The following is a 23572-nucleotide window of genomic DNA, read 5'->3' on the forward strand; positions in this document are numbered from 1 at the left end:
CTATCTACAGGTTTATGAGATACAAAATTTATAGTATCCAACAACTAATGTGATCTGGTCATAGAATACAGTTTAAAGTCATATATGATAACTTTTCAGAAAAAAAACAGAATTAGATCAGTGAATGTCTGTGCCTATGCAAAGCCCATTTGGAAATAAGATTAAAAGTCTACATTTAAGACTGTTGTTAATGTGAAGCCTTGGCAATGAGGCCCTCCTGATGCCCACTGTGGCTGGCCCTAGCTGTTATCACTTCAAAAACAGCCAGAACGCCCTTTCCAGGGTGCAGGTGTAGTCCTAGATCTGTTTTGCATTGAAAGGAACAAGGATTACTCTTCAGGAAGAGGGAATACAGCCACCAGGAATGTGGAATAAGAAAACCTGGGAGGGTGTGGGGACATTCACAAGGTAACTGCTCCCAAAACATACTCTTTTGAGAAGGGCAAACCCTACCGATGCTACTTAGCCAGCCTGGGGCGAGAAAGCTGCATCTGCCAAGCCAGATTACTGTGCACTCATCACTTTCTGTGACTGACACCTCTTTGTTACCCCCATTCTCTTCCCCACGTCCTGTAGCTAAGTCTTTATTGAAACTTCCAACCTGGCCTCTGCTATGTCACAAAAAATTAAGGAAAGATGGGATGCCTGTTTGGACCAGGATGACCCTACTGGTGGCTGTGGTAACACCCAGTGAGAGATTCCCAAAGAGGAGGTGAATGGCAAGGACATGGGCCCCTCATGGCACCCAGTGACACCCCGGAGTTCTGAGATTTCGTTTCAGGAAGGGAGTTGGTGGGCTTTATTCTGGTTACATAAATTAAAATTTTCCTCCATGCTCACCTTGTTTTAAACATGAAAATTAGAATCTTTACAATCAGTGACACTAGAGAAAAGGAGTTCTAAAAAGAAAGTGGTTTATCTTCTTCCTTTGGGCCACATTCCCACTTCACCCTGAAAAACCAGGATCGAAATTTACAATACTTGGCAGACACTTAGATCTGGGGATGTTCTGTTCATCTATTTTCTCCCCAGGGAAAAATAAAAATACTTTCCACACCTGAAGCCTTTCTGCCTTCCTGTCATCATACCAAAGTAAAGCAATATCTCTTTGGCGACTTGTGCCCAGGGTAAGAAAACAGTAAACCCCCGGGGTAAATGCATCCAGTGGCCTGTCTGCCAGGAGAGGGGTCTCCAAACTTCCTCCTCCAAACAGGCCTTCTGGAGTTATCATCTATCCACCACTGCGTGGATTTGTTTAGCTACAATGTTATCATCTCCATTGAGCCACAAGAAAGAGACAATTCTCTGCTTTTATTTATAACCTGAAGGGATTATTTTTGAGTTAAGGCTTTAAGAATTCAGATCTATCAGGAAAGAACAGCTTGTGTAATGAACTTCCTGTTTTCATCATATTTGGACACCAAGCCTCCTTGTTGCCTGTTATTATTACCCAGTTAATATGAACTGCCTGGAGTTTATTTTTAGCCGAGTTGACTCTATTGTAAGGACTGCATAACTGCTTTCAAAATGGGAAAATGTAATTACGGGATCTAACACTAAGTTGGGGATATTCTTAGGTCCTTTCACAAGGCAATGGCTTAAAAAATGAAAATAGACCATTTTAAATGGCTAAAGAAAACACAGTTATTTGATCCAAAATAGCCCATTGATCCTTTTACAAACTAAACACTTACTTCACAGAATAAAATCTCATTTTGGTTTAAGTGACCTACACTTCTGAATTTATTTTCAAGTTCAGGGTAGAGGGAGGAGGGCATGGAGGAGAACTGGTGGAGATAGAGGCAGGAAGGGTATAAGCACATCTGCCAAAAGAGCAAAGGATCAATACTGTGGTGAAAGTACCAAAACATCTTACAGGGTTTGACAATTGAGGGCTGGGACTGCACATCTCAGCACATCACCTTCATCCTACTGCTCACACCTCGTGCCTCATCCAGTGGTTCCATGGGCATGAGGGGAGTGGGCGCTTGGCAGGCATTACTCCCTCACATTTGGTGGCCTTGAGTTAGTCACTTACATAGGCCACTGCCTCTGCACCTCACCTCCTCCATGACTCCAGATACTTGTGCACTCCATTATTCATCCTTCAACAGAAATGAATTGAGCACTCAAAATATACTAGACCCAGAGTTTCCATTGTGGCTCAGCATAAATGAATCTGACTAGTAACAATGAGGTTGCATGTTTGATACCTGGCCTTGCTCAGTGAGTTAAGGATCCAGCATTGCTGTAAGCTGTGGTGGCTGCAGATGTGGCTCAGATCTGGCATTGTTGTGGCTGTGGCACAGGCTAGCTGCTGTAGCTCCAATTAGACCCCTAGCCTGGGAACCTCTATATGCAACAAGCGAGACCCTAAAAAGCAAATATATATATACTTTGGTAAGTGGTAAGTGTCTTGTTAGACAGAATTTCGGGGGATTCCAGGACAAGAAAGGGGATACCTAACCCAGCCTGGATGAGGGGAAGAAAGCTTCCTAAAGGAGGTGATGTCTTGCACTGAGGTATAAGCTGGGCTTATCCTAAAAAAATGGCACTGTAAGCTGAGGAAGAAGCTGAGCCAAAAGCCCAGATATCAAAGAAATGGTGGCAAGGCCAGCTCAATTGACTGAAGTGGAGAGTGTAGAGGAGCATGAATAGAATGAAAGCTGCAGTGTTTTGTGGGGGCGCCATAAAACATAGTAAAGCCTTTTAGCTTTATCCTGAGAGTAACAGGGCCAAGTTACAGTAAAGTTCTAATAGTGATAATGTTTAAATATCATAAACATCAATGTATGAACGGATAAACAAGGTGTGGTATATACATATAATGGAATATTATTCAGCCTTAAAAAGGACAGAAATGTTACACAGGCTACAACATGGGTTAATGAAATAAGCAAGTCACAAAAGGACAAATACAGTATGATTCCACTTACATGAGGTTTCTAGAGTTGTCAAATCCATAGAGTCAGAAAGTAGAATGGTATTGCCAGAGGCTGGGGGAAAAGCAGTTCGTGTTTAATGGGTTTAGAAATTCAGTTTAGGATAATGAAAACGTTCTGGAGATGGATGGTGCTCATGGTACCACAATATGTGAATGTACTTAATGCCAGTGAATGGTACACCTAAAAATGGTTAAATAGGGAAGTCTTGCATTATGTAAATTTTACCAATTTTTAAATTTTTAAATAAAAAATAAATATAGCTTCAGTAGCTGGATTTATATCGATATAAATAAGTAGATGTACATGAGTAGATCTATCTATCTACAACTACATAGATGATAGCCTATAGACAGATAGATATATACATACATGCATACATACACACATAAACAAAATAAGTACAGGATGGCAGACCAGTTAGGAGGTTGTTAGCAATAATCCAGTGAGAGATAAAAGTGGCCTGAACTTAGGCTATGTGACTTAAGAGAAGAGAACAAAGTCAAGCTTTATTTGGACATTAGAGTAGGAAAACCTAGCACTGATTGGAAGAAAGCACTTTGAGGGTTAGGATAAAGTCTAGATTTCTGGAGTTCCCATCGTGGCTCATTGGAAACGAATCTGACTAGTATCCATGAGGATGTAGGTTCAATCCCTGGCCTCGCTCAGTGTGTTAAGGATCCTGTGTCGCTGTGGCTGTGGTGTAGGTCAGCAGCTACAGCTCTGATTCGACCTCAAGCCTGGGAATCTCCATATGCCATGGGTGTGGCACTTAAAAGACCAAAAAAAAAAAAAGTCTATATTTCTGGCTCAGGAAACTGGGTGGATGATAATGAAGCCAGGCACTAGCAACAGGGTATGATCGAAAAAAAAAATTGTTTAAGTTATTATGGAATAATTTAGAAAGTAGATGAAATAATTTCAATAAAGAACAAGGGATATTTCTCTGTCAATAGAAAAAAGAAAATGTAGTAAAACCTACAACTAAAATGCAAAATTTGCTTTGCAAACCCTCAGAAGAAAGTGAACATGATCACAAGGGATGAGTGAGGCTCAAAGTGGAGTGAATGATGGAGTAAGACCAGAGTCTTGAGGCTAAAGTCAGGTTAGGGACAGCTGCAGCATATACTGCTTTTTAAAATGGTTTTATGTTTTAACTGAGTGATTTCATTTCCAGTGGACCCATCAGAATGTGTTTCATTTCTCAGTCGTCACCTCCCAGCCCTTCCCTGAATGGTCCCTCCATGACCTTTGACCTATGTTGAATACTGGCTAGGGACAGAGATGATAAGACACAGTCTCTGCCATTGAAGGGTGCTGGTCGGGCAGATAGTACACAGATAATTACAATAAACAGGGCACTGCTGTAATCAGAAGCAGGTAACAAGTGCCACAGGTAAACAGCAGAGAAAAATGAACTGCCTTGGGTTGGGGGGTGGAGGATCAAAAAGAGCTTAGACAGTTGAAATGGCATTTGCCCCAGGAAGAATTTCCCAATTTCCCCAAGAAGTTAGTTGCTGTTTCCTCTGTGATCTCATGGAACTTTGTTTTTCCAATGCACAGTATTTAACACAGTGTACCACAATATTAGATCAGTTCTCCTACTCAACTGTGAGCTCCTCAAAATTATAGTCCTTCATTGAAACCCTCCTTGAATCTACACTATGTGTGCAATAAATGCTCATTGGATGGGTAGTTAGCTTGAAAATGGTTTTTAATCCTCTAATTTAACACCTTCTATGGCAAGGAACTCATTGAACCTCTTCTACTTGTTTTCTGTGAAGTCTACAGAAGTAATAGATATGAATTAACAAGACTTTCTCTATTTTGGAAGTACTCTATGAAAGTAGAAGAAGTAACTACCTTAGATGCTTAATTCTTTAAAACCACTAATATATCATTCAGACATTTTATGCTCTAATATGTATACTTATTACACCAATACCACAATATTTGACATTTTATGTAGACTTTATATATATGCAGAATCAGTAATGAACAAAGGTATGATGTAGGTAAATTGTCTTTTCCTCATTTGACAAACTTCTTGCACTCCAGGCCCTCAGAATTTCACAGATGAAATTGGTCCTGTCAATCCAGCCACACTAAGGTGTTAGGCTGGGTATAACTCCTCTTCCCAGTAGTGCTTACAGTTTGGATAAGGATGCCTTGGAAGCAAAATTATTCTACCAGCAAGTATCTTTCTAACTAGTTTTTATATACAAAATCTTGTGCCAAGGGCATCAGGGAATACAAAGAGGATAAAAACACGTCCCAGTCCTCAAGAAATTTGCAGTTTAATTTGGCAAGAAGACATAGACCCATGAAATCTTAAAACACAATACAAGAAAATATTCATGATGGTGCATTAGCATATGGAGTGCCTTGGTCCCTAGGAAAAATATACAGAAACAAAAAGGACTGGACCTTAGAGGCTACCTAGCCTAACTTTCCATAGTCCCCTCTACAATATCCTCAGCAACTCTACAGTCAAGTAGTGTCAGCAGTAAGGCAGCCACTACTTCAGAAAAGAATCTGTCCTGCTGCAGAAGAACACAGAAATTCTACTCATGAAATTCTACTCATACACATGTGCATGCATGTGCATATTCTTACAATGTTCTGAAACTAGGCTTCCTGTAACTTCTATCCACACCAGAGAATAACACGTAAGACTCATTTACTATCCCTTTCAACAGGTAAAGAGAACATCTACTCTAGGACTTCTCATCTTCATGTTAAACATCTATCTCCGTCTCTTTCAGCTGCTGCTTATCCTATATGGTTTCCTATGCTTGTTGTCTCAGTCATCCTCTTTAAAATATATTTAACTTATTGGTGCCTCTCTTAAAAGGTGGTACCACAAATATATTAAACTTTAATATCATTACTAATATATTATACATGTATATAATATTTCTATTAAATGTAATATTAATTTTGAGTTACTGTTTATACTATCAAACTACCTATTGGATATTACCACTTGGGCATCTCAGCCCCAAAACCAAACTCCTGATCTTTCTCCCACAGTCTGCCTCATCCACTATACGGCAGCTCCAACCTTTACGTTCCTTGAAGCACTGGCTCAGACCGAGAACGTTATCTCCCTCTCATAACTCCTTCTCTAAAAGTCAGAAATCCTAATGCCTCTACCTTCAAAATATAATCACAATCTGACCACTTCTCTCCATTTTCACCACTACAGTCTGAGTCCAAATGACCAGCATCCCCACATCTCCTCACTGCAGCCTATACTCCACAATGCAACGAGATAATGCTCTTAAAACATGTCAGATCATGTTATTCCTCTGCTCAAAAACCTCCAGTTCTCCTCCATCCCATTTTTAAAGCACTTTAACATGGCCTTCATGATCCGGCTCCCTCCTCCCTCTGTGGCCTCCCATCGCTCTTCTGCTGTCCTCCATTCCTGCCACATCTGACTCCTCACTTTCCTCCAACACACCAAGAACACACCTGCTTTGGGGTTTTTGCACAAACTGTTCCCTCTGCGTGGAAACTCTTCCTGGAGAGACTCACATAGCTCTCTCCTTCCGATCTACGCTCAGATGCCACCTGGTCACACTATTCAAAATAGCAAATTCCACCCCCACACCCAGTGCACCCGATCTCTCCCTTATCCCCTTGTCTTTTCCCCATAGCACTTAATACCAATTGTTTCACCATATATTTTTATTTGTTTATTATTGACTGCCTTCCCCCACTCCCCATTAGAATGTGAAGGCTTTAAAGGCAGGGTGTTCTGTCTGTTCTGTTTACTGATATATCCTTGGCACCTAAAATGGTCCCTGGAACATATTAGACTCACAAGTTGAATGACTGAAAGAATGACTGAGTGAGTGAATGAATGTGTTCCCAACGAGACACACTGCGATGAGATCTGCAAATACAATTCTATTCAATTGTCTATAATTTTCCTAATAAGACGCCATAGTTTTACTCACCATCTTTCATTAATTTCCTCTTAGGATGTGGGCTAAGGTACTGGCTTAATTCAATTATGAACCTTATGTCATAATTTCTTTAAATAGAGAGCTGTAGATGCTATAATAAAATGGATCTTTCAAGGCTTAAAAAATCTATGAAGAACATTCTCATCTAATTTTGAATTTTAATGAATAGTTATAACGATGAGTAATTAATTTCGATATTTATAGAAAATGAAATGCATTTCTTCCTTTTTGAAAATCTAGCACTTCAGGAACAACAAATGCTTGGAGAAAAAGTCCTAATGAGGATCATTAGAATGGCAAGCGTTGTACCTACCTAAGCCATAACAGGCACAGCAACTGATGGGCACCCAATAGTATCCTCCTTCTTGTGCCCGACTCTGCTCTCTGAGCTCATCACTTCCTCTGATCTTTACAAAACTGCTGGTGGAGAAGTACTATGGATAAAGCATGAGTGTCCCAGCACCTAAGGCACGAAGAGAAACACCCGATTTTTAACCTGTGTTACAAGCAAAGTAAAAGCTAATGTCCTCAATCCAGAAGGAATTTTCCTGTAATTTTTTAACAGTAGGTTTTAGGTAACATAAGGCATGATATTCTCCGCAGTGATATTTGCAAAAAGCACAAAAGCATTGTTCCAATGGACAATTTTTATACTGACTCTCACAAAGGCTCAGAGCATAACACTAAATTTTTAATTCGGTGAAAGCATTTCTGTCAGGAACAGAGGTAATCCAGCCCAGATACGTTCCTTCCTGATACTGCAACAAATCACAGGAACAGAGATTAGAGTCCCTAGAAGAGGAATGGAGAGCTCCCCTGTTCATTAAATCGTCTCTCTCCAATATTATGTGTCTTAGGTGAGCCTTTGGCAAGTGCACAGTTACAAGTCACTTCAGGACTGAATTTGCTGACAAGTGCCTGAAGTGCCGATAGTCTTTGATGTTGATTATCCATATGTTTTCAACACCAGATGTGCAGGAAGTGCGGCTGACATTCTGTTGTCAATTTTTTAAGAACCCGACATGCACTCTTGCCATTCCATTTCTGCTAAAAGATAAGCTGCAGGGGTTCCTGCAGGTGACACCAGTATTTCCCTCAAAATAGAGTTTGAATCCACTCACACACTACCTAACACTCTTTTAAGGACTCTGAGTTTTTCACTTTATTGCAAATGATCTGGTCCAAGACCTTTCTTAGAATAGGTGTAACCAATCAACCCATTTTGACTTATTTTAAAAAATGAAAACAACAAAATGAAATGCCCTCCTTATGGCCCCCATTCAACTAATACCTAGTATGCCTGTAGGAATGAGTTAGCTGCAAAAATTAAATAATTTTTAAATTCTCCTTTGAACCAGAAGGAGTTGACTTCTTGGTGAAGGTTATTTGATATTATCAACTTAAACACTGGAGACCATCTGCCAAAAGCAGTGATTTTAGCTCTGACAGAGTTGATGCTAAGCTGCTCTGTCTAACAATAATTAGTCAGCAGGTTCAGCTGCTACTTTTATAGTATTGTTTATTGTAAAACATTACAAAAACACTGACAAAACTCAAAATAAAAGAAAGAAAAATCCACCCAAAATTCTGCCATCCTACAAACCAAACTGTTTACATTTTTTTTCATGCTCCCTTTCAGTCTCTGTCCATATGCAGACAGAATTTTTACAGTTGTAATCATAGCACAGATACAATTTTATAGTCAGGTTTGCTCAATTAGAGGTTTAAAAGTGTTTCTCCAGTTCAGTCTCTTGTTTTCATTTCTACTGTTAGGAACACTTCATCCCCACCATTCTCAGTGACCTCCTGCGGGATCCTAAGTGTTGAGGAAGGCATAAAAAGAATAATAATCCACAGAATTAGGGGAAAGGGTTGTTTTAAGTTGCCCAGGGTCTTTAGGGGATGAGGTCTTTAGAATTAACTTGTGTGGAAAGGATTTCTTCCACCCTTTGTTCCCATAGCTGGAAATCTTTATGAAAATAGCTACATTTCCCAACCAGCAGGCATGTTTTTGTTATCTTAAGAAAGAGCCCTTGCAGGTACTTCCTCTTTACCTAGTTTGTTTTTAAGGCCTGCTTAGTATTTAGGACATAGGCGTATAGAGACATCTTTTCTTCCATCTGCTATAAGGATTTATGTAACTTGGAATTTTTTAAGTGTGGATACTACTCCATGCTGAATCCATATATACGTGAAGTGGCATGCTCAGCTGTCAAAATGTTGGGCACCTGGATGCATCATTTTACATTTTAATTTGGAGTTCTTCCATCACTGGCTTCCACAACAGACTGCACATCAGACTTGTCTAGGGGGGAGGGAGTTGTTAAAAAAATACAAATCCCAGGGCTCACCCTTGATTGAGTAGAGTAAAATCTCTGGGGCTGCCTATGGACTGACATGTAACATTGTACACTCAAAATGTCAAAAGTCTCTTTTTCTTGATAACAACTCTGACTGCTGTGGTTTGTGAATTTTTATGTAGATGGAGAGGGAAAGATCTGTACAGATTTGGAGAAGGGATGGAAGAAGGATGTGGCCCATAGAAGCTTTGTTGAAATATTCTTTTTTGAGCTAGGTAGATCCAAAATGTGAATCACCTGCTCCTGTAATAATAGGAAGCATCGTGAAGTGAACAGCTTTCTGTGTTTTGGAGAGCCAACCTAACCTCAACCTTTTTGCTTTTTAGGGCCACACCCATGGCATATAGAGGTTTCCAGGCGAGGGATCTAATCAGAGCTAGAGCTGCCGGCCACGGCCACAGCCATAGCAATGCCAGATCCAAGCCATGTCTGCGACCTACACCACAGCTCAGGGCAACACCAGTTCCTTAACCCACTGAGTGAGGCCAGGGATTGAACCCACAACCGCATGGTTCCTAGTCAGATTCATTTCTGCTGCACCATGAAGGCAACTCCTAACCTCAATCTTCTATACACAATCCTGGGACCCTAAGAGGCCAGAGCCACAAAGCAGGAGGATGTCTGTCAGCAGTAGATTGAAGCAGCATGTATCAAGTCATTATTTTTTTTATTAGAGTGCTTTGATCTTGGAAAGCTTTCACTTTTAATTATATATTCCACACTGTTTGAATTCTAGAAGCATGGATTCATGCATTAATTGGTTATTTTTTCAAAAAAAGTTGAAGAGTGGGTTGTACCCATATGTGGTCCTTTCAAAGAAATGCTCTCACCTGCGATCCAGTGTGTCCTGGAATCTGAACGATCAGATCACTACAATGCTTCCTCTTAGAGGAAACTCAGAAGGAAGAGGACAGAAGGACAGAATCTTTTCCTCACCATCCACATTAAGCAGAGAAGGATAAAGGCTTTCCAGGAACAAATAATAACAAGAGCAAAGGGGCAGAGGTACTACATAGCTTGGTGTGTGCAAAGAGTTTGTGATTCATTATACAATTTCTATTTACCAACCAGGGGGCAATGGGCAATTTTGTTCCTTGGGGGACATTTAACAATGTCTGGAATTATTTTTGGTTGTCACAACTGACAGAAGAGAGTACCACTGGCATCTAGTGGGTAGAGGCCAGGGATGCTGCTAAACATTTTATAATGGCACAGGGCAACCCCCGACCCCAACAAAAAATTATCCAGCCCCAAATGTCAATAGTGCTGAGGCTCAGCCCCTGCTGTAGCAGGTAGCAAATAAACCTGAGAAGCTCATTAAAATGCCAGATCAGAGGAGGCCTATATTTCATGCTAAGGAGTTTGGATCCTTTTTTTTTTTTTTTTTTTTTTTTTCCTACTGTGGATGAAGGAGAGCCAATGAAAGGAGATTACCTGATGATCTTTGGATTTTAAATATATCCCTCTGAAGGGTAAATCAAAGGAGGCCATTACTGGAAGCAGAGAAAGCCCTTAGGATGCTGCTGTAAAAGCTCAGAGAGGAATGTGAGGGCCTGGACAAGATAGATAGTGCCAGAGAGAAAGAGAGAGAGAACAGTCACTCAACACACTTTTAGGATGCAAAAAGTCAGCAAGTGTTGGGAATTGAATGAATATGGAGAGAGCAGGGAGGACTCCAGGATAACTCCCAGGTTTCTTGTTCAGATTATTTAATGGATGATGGTTAGATACAGAAAGAGATTTATGGAGGGAAAAGTAGCATATCTAAATAAAAGTTTCACCAAGTCTCAGTTATTCTCTGGAGGAGATAAAATAAATAGCAGAATCCACTTATTCAACAAATACTTTAGTAACTATTATCTGTAGAAAATAGTTGATAACCTAGAGCAGGTTAGCTACTTACTCAAGCAAGCTATTAGATTGAGACTTAGTCCTTCAATTTAAGAAAAAATGTGATGTTATTTTGAGGAAGTCTCTAAAAGCCTTAATGCTTCTATAATTTCAGGAGATGGAAGGCTTCCCTTTTTGAATCTAGAATCAACTACACTTAGAGTTCATCTTGAGGGAATCATACCTGTAGCGTTAATTAAGGTAAATAGGTTGGCAAGGAATTCAGCCAACAACTCAAGCAAGATCAAAATAATTCTGGCAACAGAGATTTTCTTCTGGAAAAGGCTCTCTCAGTCTTGAAACGCAGGATTTTTTTTAAGATTTTTTTAAGAGTTGATAAAAATAATGGACTCTGTCTGTGGAGAATAGTGGGGACTGCAAAATGCAGAGAGGCCAAGTCGAAACTGAGATGATTTGTTTAGTAATCAATCCATGCAAATAACTCTGAATTTCTTCATCTTGAAGTGTTACCAAAGAAGATAAAGTCCCCAAATGTGCAAAGTTGGTGCCCCCGAAGTCAAGCCCAAAATATTCCAGAATATTTTATGTAATTTAATTTTTGGAAAGGACAAGTTGTTTTTAAGAGAACTGTAACTTGAGTCTTTGGATGACTTGATCTCTGCTATATTTGAGATAATATCTTGATAATATGGCCTGGAATTTGTTTCCTTCTGATTTCTCTTATAAAGCAAGAAATAAAAGAACTTGTTCTTAAATAGACCAGTGACATAGTAGTATATCCACAATTTGTTAATATTATGAATAGTTGTTTGTGAAGACTTCCAGAATAAAATACGTGTCATAAATTCTTTGTTATCATACATTTATTTGTTTGCTGCAGTTTAAGCTTATCCCTAAAATTTCACAGATTGACTTATGTGTAGGGACATATGCAAGGATAATTTTGAAAGTTCAGATTAAGTTTAAGAGAAAAATATTTATTTTCAACTAGTCCAAAATATCCAACTCAAGGTTGTAGATAAACTCTGAAGAGCTAATTCTTCAATCATCAATAATGCCTCCTCTGGTTGGAAAAGTACGTGAAAGTCCACAGATTTATCCCACAGCCTGCCATCTACCATTATGAGACTATGATTATAAATGAGTTTGACCAGATATTTTCCTCTTTGATTCAGACGGTTTATTCCTGGAGAAGGGCCTTAAAAGGAAGAATCTGACAATTGCAGGTTTTCTGATGGATGAAGCTCTTGTGGACCTGCTGCCAATCTTGGCATTCATGTCCCCTGAAATTATGTCAGCTAATGAATACTTAGAAAACATAAAGTTCAGAAGGCTGTTAAATTACTGTACAATCTGAAGTATCAGTATGCATGCTTTAGTGGGGGAAAAAATGTGTATGCTAAAACCTAGTGGGAGTTCCCGTCATGGCTCAATGGAAATGAATCTGACTAGCATCCATGAGGACACAGGTTTGATTCCTGGCCTTGCTCCGTGGGTTTAGGATCTGGCATTGCAGTGAGCTATAGTGTAGGTCACAGACATGGCTCAGATCTGGCGTTGCTGTGGCTATGTCGTAGGCCAGCAGCTACAGCTCTGATTTGACCCCATGGCCTGGGAACCTCCTAAAAAGAGGGGGGAGAAAACAGAAACAAAACAAAATAAAACCTAGTGAGGATAAACCTAGTCCATAAATTCCATAAAGTCTATAAATTCCATTTTTATACAGTGGGTGCCACTTAGGTGGCCACCAGGAGACAAGTTTTCACAACTAAGTATTTCATCTATCCAATAGTCCTTTGAAGTAGTCATTGTAGTCTCCCATTTAGAGATGAAGAAGACCTAAAGTTCAAAGTCATCTTTCTAATAATTTCCAAAGACAGGATTTAATCCAAGTCTTCTGACAATAAATATATCCTTTTGGCATTACACCATTCTATCTCTTAACACACCTAAAAGCATGGTAATCTAAGTTCATTGTTTTCCTTCCCAATTTAGCTCCATCTATGGAAAACTCACCATCTCTCTGTCTCCTCCCCCATGGCCAATCAACTGTTAACTCCTATTTTTGAGGGCTCCTGTCCTGCCTTTAAAACCCTTGCTATGCAGTGCGGTTGTGAACTAGAATCATTGGCACCACCTGGGATCTTGTTCTAATCACAGCATCTCAGACTCCACACAGACCAACTGAACCAGAACCTACATTTTTATAAGATTCCCAGGTGATTCATGTGCAGGTTGAAGTTTGAAAAGTATATACTTATACTGGCCCCTCTCCTCCTGCTACCACCATTATTCTTCAGGTTCTCAGTGTCTCTGATCCAGAGTGTTCATCAATCCCCTAACAGCTCTTCCCCTCTTTTGGTCTCTCCCTAATCCCTCACCACTCAGTTCCTATTCATAAACCACCAACACACTTACTTGTCTAAAGAAAAGACTGAATCACTTTCCTCCACCTCAGACTCTAAAACTTCCATTAGCTCCTCGAGGAGCTAAATATAACAATAACAATATTTAACAAATACCTCCTTTGTGCCACATAATTTCTTAAGCACTTTATATGAACAAACTTGTTTACTCCTTACATCAACACTGTGAAATTGATACTATTATCTCCATGTTAATGATGAGAAAACTGAGACTGAGCAAGGTTAAATAATTTGCCCAAGGTTATTAAATGGTAGAACAAGGGCTTCAGCAAACTTCTTAGCCTGGCCTCAAATGTCTTCCACATTAACATGAAAAAAGGGAGGGTTATGTCCAAGTACCCACTTTATGCCAAGAACTTGGCTAAGAATTTCCTCTCAGTTATACATTTAAACCTCACAACAACTCTGTAGCAAGGTTTTGATATTATCATCCCAATTTTTAAAGATAAAACTAGGAATTAGAGAAAACAACAAAAGTTCGGTTAACTCCAAGCCAATGTAATTTCCACTATACAACGTTGCTATTCCCTGTGTTCCCTGCATCTCTGAATGCCCTAATCTTACTACCTTTTAAGGCCAGTACAAATCTTGGGCACAGATTTTCCCCTTTTCCTCCAATTTGTGTATCCTCTTTCCTTCCTCTGAAATCTTAATAGGTCTTTATCTCCAATTTTTTTATTTTGGAATCACCCTTATTTTCTTTTATGGTTATTTTTGTATGTGTATAAACATATATATATGCAGGAACTGTGATTCAGTAACTGTGATTATTGTTCCTGAACTTTTAGAAGCTTAATCTAAAGAGACAAATGAAATTAGAGCTATTATATTAAGAAAATTTAATAAGAATTCATGAACAGGAAAAAATAAAAGTGTGATAATTAAGAGTTGAAGCAAGAATAATCATCTTAACAATAAAGAATTTGAGAAACAGATAGAAATTAACATTTACTACTTAATTTCTTCCCAAAAAATCAAGCAAAATGCTATTGAGTTGATTTTCATACAAGATGTTTTCTGGATTTTCCACCAGCTCATCAATTATTTCCTGTCACTTTGCTTACATCTTTCATTCTATTTTATTTTTTCTACAGCCATTATCTGTTATAAACAATCATTTCAGATGGCTCCATTCTGATAATAGGAACAAAATTACCCTGATATAATTCCAACTTTTTCTTACTACCTGGCATACATCATCCCACAAATAGCCCACTTTAAATTAAATGGAATATGAAGGGAAACGAGAAGAGATTTGGCCTAAATTTTCTTTTAAGGATCCTATTGTGATAATTCCTGTAACACCAATAACCCATTGGCAAGTAAGTTTAAAAGTTTACCAGTCCATTATTTTTCCAAGGCTTATGTCACATACTATATTGTCAGCCAAATAATAAAATTTACATTGTTTACTATTCATTATTATTTTTATTATTACCAATCCCCAGTAAAGAGCTTTATGATCTATAACTGAATACAATTTTATAACTCAATAAGTATTTTTATATTGGTAGCAACAAAGAAAATTTTCATTTCCTCTTTGACTGATACTCCCACATTTAAATAAAGGTCAGTTGTCACTATTCCAGTAATTCTTTTTTTTTTTTTAAATGTGCTTCAGAAAACAGAGATCTAAAGCAAATTTCCAAAAGTGTTTTTAAGATTTACTTTAAGAGAGGGATATAGTATGCAGCATTTGACCTAAATCCTTTCTGGAGAGAACATCTCACACTGGTTTCCATGGAACACCCTATAGGACAAATTGCAAGGTATTTTTTTTTTTTTGCTCAGTGAATTTTATTACAGTTATAGTTGTACAAAGATCATCAACACCCAATTTATTTTAAGTCAAAGGAATGCCCCAAAATAAATGCCAAAAATAAACTTCATGCTATTTTTCTTTCTATTCTAGTCAAAAGAGAATTGAAACTAAGTGGAAGTACCATTATACTTACAATGCTCAAAACAAAAGTCAGAAACCTCCAAACTATTTCTTTTGGAATGGGTTAGCAATGAGATCTTGCTGTATAGCACTGAGATCTATGTCTAGTCACTTATGATGGAGCATGATAATGGGAAAAAAAAGAATGTATACATGTATGTGCAACTGGGTCACCATGCTGTACGGTAGGAAAAATTGTATTGGGGAAACAACAATTAAAAAAATAAATAAATAATAAAAAAACACATAATCATCTCAATAGATGCAGAAAAAACATCTGACAAAGTCCAACATCCATTCATGATCAAAACTCTTACCAAAGTGGGTATAGAGGCAACATACCTTAACATAATAAAAGCCATTTACAACAAACCCACAGCAAATATAATACTCAATGGAGAAAAGCTGAAAGCCTTCCCACGAAAATGTAGAACAAGACAAGGATGCCCACTCTCGCCATTTTTATTCAACATAGTACTGGAAGTCCTACCCATAGCAATCGGACAAACAAAAGAAATAAAAGGCATCCAAATAGGAAGAGAAGAGGTAAAACTGTCACTGTATGCAGATGACATGATACTATATATAGAAAAGCCTAAGGACTCAACCCAAAAAACTGCTTAAGTTGGTCAACAGATTTAGCAAAGTAGCAGGATATAAGATTAACATTCAGAAATCAGTCACATTTCTGTATACTAACAATGAAATATTAGGAAAGGAATATAAAAATACACCTTTTAAAATTGCACCCAAAAAATCAAATACCTGGGAATACACCTGATCAAGGAGATAAACGACTTATATGCCGAGAACTATAAAACATTAATCAAGGAAACTAAAGAAGATATAAAGGAATGGAAAGATATTCCATGCTCCTAGGTTGGAAAAATCAATCTTGTAAAAATGGACATACTACCCAAAGCAATTTACAAGATTTAATGCAATGCCTACCAAATTACCCATGTCATTTTTCACAAAACTAGAACAAACAATCCAAAAATGTATATGGAACCACAAAAGACCCAGAATTGCCAAAGCAATCCTGAGGAACAAAAACCAAGCAAGAGGCATAACTCTCACAGACTTCAGACACTATTACAAAGCCACAGGAATCAAGACAGGGTGGTACTGGGAACAAAACAGACAGACAGACCAATGGTACTGAATAGAGAACTCAGAAATAAACCCAGACACCTATGGTCAATTAATCTTTGACAAAGGAGGCAAGAACATAAAATGGGAAAAAGACAGTCTTCCCAGCAAGGGGTGCTGGGAAAACTGGACAGCCACATGTAGATCAATGAAACTGGAACACACCCTCACACCATGCACAAAAATAAACTCAAAATGGCTGAAAGACTTAAATGTAAGACAAGACATCATCAAACTCCTAGAAGAGAACACAGGCAAAACATTCTCTGACATCAACCTTACAAAGGTAAAAATAAAGAGCAAAAATAAACCAATGGGACCTAATCAAAATGATAAGCTTTGGCATGGCAAAGGAACCATTTAAAAAAAAAAGACAACTTACAGAATGGGAGAAAACAGTTTCAAATGACACAACTGACAAGGGCTTGATCCCTAAAATATACAAAAAACTCAAACAACTCAACAGCAAAAAAGCCAACAACCCAATGGAAAAATGGGCAAAAGACCGGAATAGACATTTCTCTAAGAAAGATATACAGATGGCCAACAAGCACATGAAAAAATGCTCAACATCCCTGATTATTAGAGAAATGCAAATCAAAACTACCATGAGATCCCACCTCACACCAGTCAGAATGGCCATCATTAATAAATCCACAAATAACAAATGCTGGAGGGGGTGTGGAGAAAAGGGAACCCACCTGCACTGTTGCTGGGAATGTAAGCTGGTACAAGCACTATGGAGAGAAGTATGGAGGTACCTTAGAAATCTATACATTGAACTACCATATGACCCAGCAATCCCACTCTTGGGCATATATCTGGACAAAATTTTCCTTGAAAAAGATACATGCACCCACATGTTCACTGTAGTGCTATTCACAATAGCCAAGACATGGAAACAACCCAAATGTCCATCGACAGATAATTGGATTAGGAAGATGGGGTATATATACACACAATGGAATACTACTCAGCCATTAAAAAGAAGGTCATAATGCCATTTGCAGAACATGGATGGAACTAGAGACTCATACTGATTAAGTCAGAAAGAGAAAGACAAAACCATATGATATCACTTATATCTGGAATCTAATATACGGCACAAATGAACATTTCCATAGAAAAGAAAATCATGGACTTGGAGAACAGATGTGTGGTTGCCAAGAGCAAGGGGGAGGGAATAGGAGGGACTGGAAATTGGGGTTAATAGATTCAAACTATAGCCTTTGGAATGGATAAGCAATGGGATCCTGCTGTATAGCACTGGGAACTATGTCTGGTCACTTGTGATGGAGTATGATAATGTGAGAAAAAAGAATGTACACATGTATATGTGACTGGGTCAGTCACCTTGCTGTGCAGCAAAAAATTGACAGAACACGTAAATCAGCTATAATGGAAAAAATAAAAATCATTATTAAAAAAAGGGGGCCTTTGGATTTATAAAATTTAACAGCACTAGAATATATATTCAATGAGGGGAGGCACCTCGACTTTTGCTCATTGCAGATTTTCTGGTACCTGGCACAGTGTCTTCCATATAATATGTGCCTAATAAATACTTGCTGAATAAATGGATAAATTCCCCTCATTTCACCACTGAGGAAACTAGAGGCCCAGACAGTCGAATGACCTAACCAAAGTCACACAGTAATTTTGAAGCTGCACAAGGACTGAGAACTTCATCTACAACCCTTTGTCTGGTATCATTTCCACTGATTTCAACATAAGCAAATGCAGATGTTGAGGTGGGGAGAGAAGTGAATGAAAAGCGAAAATAAAATAGAAGCCTGGAAACTATTTTTAAACACCTCATCAGAACACCAAAATAAAATTTTATATAAGATTGGAAAGGAGTAAGCCAAAAAAATTTTTTTCATTAAAAACTCTCCCAAGAATAAATACACAAACAAACAAACAAACAAACAAAAAAAACCCGACCTGTCTGATTGATGGCCACAATAAGAATTAGAGGTTTTTAAAAGATCAGTTTTTAATAATAGAAAATCAGCCCATTTAAGGAAAACAAGGAAGCCCACAAAATACAACAGCTTAGCTATAAACTGAAAACTAGACCAAATATAATGTGGAAAATACTTTGAAAAGGACTCCAAAGGCAATAAAACACTTTTTATAACATATTTTTTAAGTGGGCTGAAGAATCTAAGTAACAATTTAATCATCAGGGTCTAAAAGATACACATTCAGGAGAAAATATCAGATAGAAATTGGGTAAATGAATCATTTTTCTTGGGCTTCAGGGGGAAAAAATGCTAGAGGAAAGATTCATGCATTATAAATGTCTTCTGAAACATACAAGTCAGGTCTACTACATTAAATAGTGGCAAATGCCCGTAAGTGAGCAGGAAAGGGGCCAAAAATTTCAATACATATAAAGTCCATATTTATGCAATTGAGAAGAAAAAAATTCTTTCAAGCCTATATCAGGAGACCACTCCCATCCAGAGAAAGGACACAGAAATTCCCTGAGGAATACTCCCTCAATATGATGCTTCAGCCAAAAATTCTTATTAAAATTCTTCTAAACATCATCAAGTAGAGAAAAACAGGCAGAAAACATTGTCTACTCCTGCTTAAAACTGGCTTATACATGCTGGAAGAAAACATAGACTTCTGACTACTAGTGTTAAGAATAATATAACAGAACTGGTCTGGAACAAGAAAAAATAAAAGAGAGTCTAAGGGTTGGGGAGAGTGTGGAACTAATATAGACTATCAAGGAAAAATTTATGCTCTTGAAAGTTGTACTTAACAGAGGAATTACACAGTCTCTCTGGACAATCTAGCATGTGAATGTAGCTACCATTTTACTGAGAACTTATTCATGTCCCAAGGACTGTGCTAATCACTTTGTTCCATTATCTCATTTAAACTTCAAAATAATATGAGGATGTAAGTATTATTATCCCCACTTCACAGATAAACACACTGAGGTTTAGATAGGTTAAGTAATTTGTCCTATTTAACACAACGAATAAGAGCCTGGGTATTTGACCAAGACTGGTCAAACTTCTCTATCAAGACTTAAACCACCATGTCACACCACCTTGTTCCTACCCATTCTATTTTTTCCCTCTCTGAATGTAGCTGAATTGGTTTGCCCAAATCTCGCCATGATATTAAATAGCCAGGTTTCTAAATATGTGCAAGACTGACCTTATCCTATTTGACTTTATGTCTCCAAAGCCTAATCATCATTTAGCAGAAGATAAATGTTCAGTAGGTATTTGGTAAATGGAAATCAACTGAACTAACATAATGTATATTATAATAATACAGCAAATTTCCAACAAGAAACATAGTTGATTGTGTCTAGGTACACAAAGTCTATACTTCAAAATTTGAGATTTAAAGGACTGCAATAGATAAAGTCTATACTATACTACAATCAATACATTGCCTTGGATGTAAAGAAACAGTCATTGTGGTGTAGGTATCAGTGGGTCACAGAAAGTCAGTACACTGGGCAGAGTTTCATAGTGCAAACAATAAGAATGTCACTAGCTATTGGGGGAAAAAAAGAGAGAATTCATTGAAAACTACTGGGTAATTCACAGAATCAACAGAAAAACTAAAGAACGAGGCTCAAAATAGAAGTATAAACCAGGAAAATACAGGTACTCAGAACAACTGAAAAGGTCACATGCCAAGAATAGACTGGTTAGATGCTAAGCCACCACCAATGAACTTTGGATGGTACAGTGGGACTGCCACCACCTATAGCTGAGGGAACTCTGCTAAGACTGCTGACACAACCACCACTGGATGTGGGATGCAGCAGCCACCTCCTCCAGCACAAGAAATTCTAAACTGTACCTGTTTCTTTAGGCAGCTCACCACAGATTCAAATGCTTGGGCAGGAGACACTGTGGCTGAAGTTAGCCAACCTAAACTTAAGCTGCAAGGAAGAAAAAAAATAACTTATCTTTTGGCCTCTACCATGGTGTGGATCCTGCTTCTCCCCAGTTCTATGTTAAGATTCCACAAACATAGAAAGTGAATTTGAATATTAGGTGGTCATAATTTAAAAAAAAAAAAAAGGTATGTAGGAGTTCCCACTGTGGTAAAGTTGGTTCAGAATCCTCTAAGCAGGGTTTGGGTCAGCTGTGAAGGCACGGGTTCAATCCCTGGCCTGGGAACTTCCATATGCTGCAGCTGCGACCATTTTTTTAAAAAGTATGAATTTTCTAAAAAATTACAATCTGAGAACCTTCTAGGTTCTCCCGGTTTAACCTTATTTAGGAGGTGGAGTGCATCCCTGGAAAGGGGAACATGAATTGTATCAACACTGCTGAGGACGTTACCACAGGAGTTGCACGAAGGCACATCTCCTACGTCAAGAGATGGGCAATTACGGTTTCATTCCCTTCAAAGTCCCTGAACTTATGACATGCCTGTGGCCATAATTTCTTGCCACAGCTTGGTTTTTCATACATTTGTTGATTACTTCCTCCTAGGCTACAGTGATGCTTCTAAAGTCCTCCGTAATGACAGTGATGATGGATACATTTACTGAGTGCCCAGAGCCGTGCTAAGAGCTTTGAATGTACTAAGTCATTTTAGTCTCACAATAACCCTATGAAGTAGGTACCATGATTATATTCATTTTATGGATCAAGAAAGTGAGGCAGAGAGGTCATTTAATTTGCCCAAGGACATACCGCAGGAAAGCAACAGGGCCAAGGCTGAAACCAGGCAGGGTACAGAACCTGTCCTCTTCACCACCTCCCTTTGAGAGGATTTCGAGCAAGCCCCAATAGACTGATGGTTTATACCATTTATTCCACTGGTCAGATCAGCCACCACAGAAAATTAGCATTTTACATCCAGCATAATATTTTTGTGGAACCTCCAACGCTTCTACTTGCCCACTTCATCAGCCCTAATGGAGCAAACCTATTTACCAGAACAAAATAATGGAAACCACTTTGGAAAGAAAAATAAAAATAGCAAGAATAAGTACACAGGGTGATGAGTCCCCCTCACCAGCTCTGACTGACTGTGAACTTTAGATGGATTTCAATCTGTTGCACTTGATCCAAGTTAAAGGAACTACACCGTCAGCCAGCCACATCCACAAGTTTTGTATCTGCAGATACAATCAACCTGGATCGAAAATATTCGGGAAAAAAAATCCAGAAAATTCCAAAGAGCAAAATTTGAATTTGCCGGGCACTGGCAACTACTTACATAGTATTGACATTGTATTTACAACTATTTACAGAACGTTTATGTTGTACTAGGTATTATAAGCAACCTAAAGATGATTTAAAATACATAAAAGGATATGCAAAAGTTACGAGCAAATACTAAACCATTTTCTATAAGTGACTTGAGCATCCATGGATTTTAGCATCCATGGGGGTTCCTAGAACCAATCCCCCATGATACTGAGGGATGACTGTATTCCTACAGTGCTCAGTGCTGTGATGAATGGTTATACATTTTTTTCCATTGCACTCTATCACCAGGGTGTCCTTGCCCTGAACCCAGTCAGTTCAGGGCCAGGAAAGCTCAGGCTCATCCTGCTGTTGCATGCTCACAAATCCCAGGCAAACTTTGGCTCCTGATTCTTTGTTACCTTCTTTCAGAAAATTGCTATCCTCAGTTTAAAGAACAAAAATGTTCTGTCCATGATCCCTCTCCATTACTAGTACATGTATCAGGCAGGGCTCAAACAGGAAAAGAGAACCACTCTAAGTACTTAAAGGAGAGGGAATGCAATGCAGAGAACTGGTTACACAAGTGACAGAAGAGCCCATAAGCCAAACAGAGGATGGTGAAGAACAGGAATCCACTACCACTCCTAGGCTGAAGGGACAAAAGAAAGAGGTGGTGATACTGGAGTCTGGGGTATAGGGTCCCTGGGGAAAGCTGGGACCATGGCAGGCATGTTTGATGACAGGTGAAGTCAGAGAGAGAAACTGTAGCTATACTGGAGACACTGCCCATGGCAGAGATCAGGGGAAACACCCTGGGCTTTCCTTTCCCCATGCTTTCCAGTCTCCCATCAGACTCCCATGCTTAACCTCTGTACCCCAGCTGACAGAGAAGCTTGAGAAAGGAGCCTGTGGGATCAGGGCCCCTCTGACCCAGAGCAAATCAGGGGAAGGACAACGAATGGATCTGAGAGAAAACAGACCTTGGACAGCATATGCTTCACTATCTAAATTACAATTGTTAAAGTATTACTTAATCTTTAGGCTAAATGAAAGTATGTGTATGAATCACTACATGTATCAATATAAAAATATTGCTGTAATAATCCTATTTCAAATCAGCACTGTTCAGGACCCCTAAATCTGGTGTGCTGTATATTATTTTCCATTTATTATATGGTGGTAATATACTTATGTTTAAGCTAGTTCTCTAATGAAATGTATGTAATCTGTTCAGTAATATATCATCTATATCATCAGTTCTCATTAACTAATTTATTTGATTTCCTTTTTTCCATTTTGCTATTTATTTTTTCCAATATCTTATTATGAAAAATTTTAAACACAGAGAAAAATTGAGAGAACTTTACAGTGAACATCCATACACCTAAAAACTGGTATTTGCTTCATCAGATATCTATACATCTATGTATCCTTCTACCCATTCATCATTCTATCTTAATTCCTAGTGATTTTCAAGATAACCTGTAATATCAGAACATTTTCCCCCAAAACACTTTTGTGTGTATATAATCAACCAGAGTTTAATATCTGTTTATGTCTTGAGATAAATTTATATACAGCGAAATGCAAAAATACTGTGATAGTTGATGAGTTTTAACAAATGCAGACCTGTGTGACTCAAACCCTATCAAGTACATTGTCATTAACCCAGACCTTTCCCTCTTGTTCTTTCCCTGTGGATCCCAGCCCACACTCCTCCAGAGGCAACCACTATTCTG

General features: G+C 38.5%; 1 long non-coding RNA gene across 1 annotated transcript in view; it reads right to left on the reverse strand.

Moving 5' to 3' along the window:
• Positions 1-23572, reverse strand: part of LOC106509214 — a 406803-nt gene that overhangs the window by 324053 nt on the left and 59178 nt on the right. Inside the window, exon 2 of the long non-coding RNA XR_002336987.1 lies at positions 7230-7379. This is a non-coding gene — a long non-coding RNA (uncharacterized LOC106509214). The remainder of the gene's footprint in view (positions 1-7229; positions 7380-23572) is intronic.

This window comes from Sus scrofa, chromosome 1 (assembly GCF_000003025.6).
Source record: "Sus scrofa isolate TJ Tabasco breed Duroc chromosome 1, Sscrofa11.1, whole genome shotgun sequence".
Taxonomy (NCBI): domain Eukaryota; kingdom Metazoa; phylum Chordata; class Mammalia; order Artiodactyla; family Suidae; genus Sus; species Sus scrofa.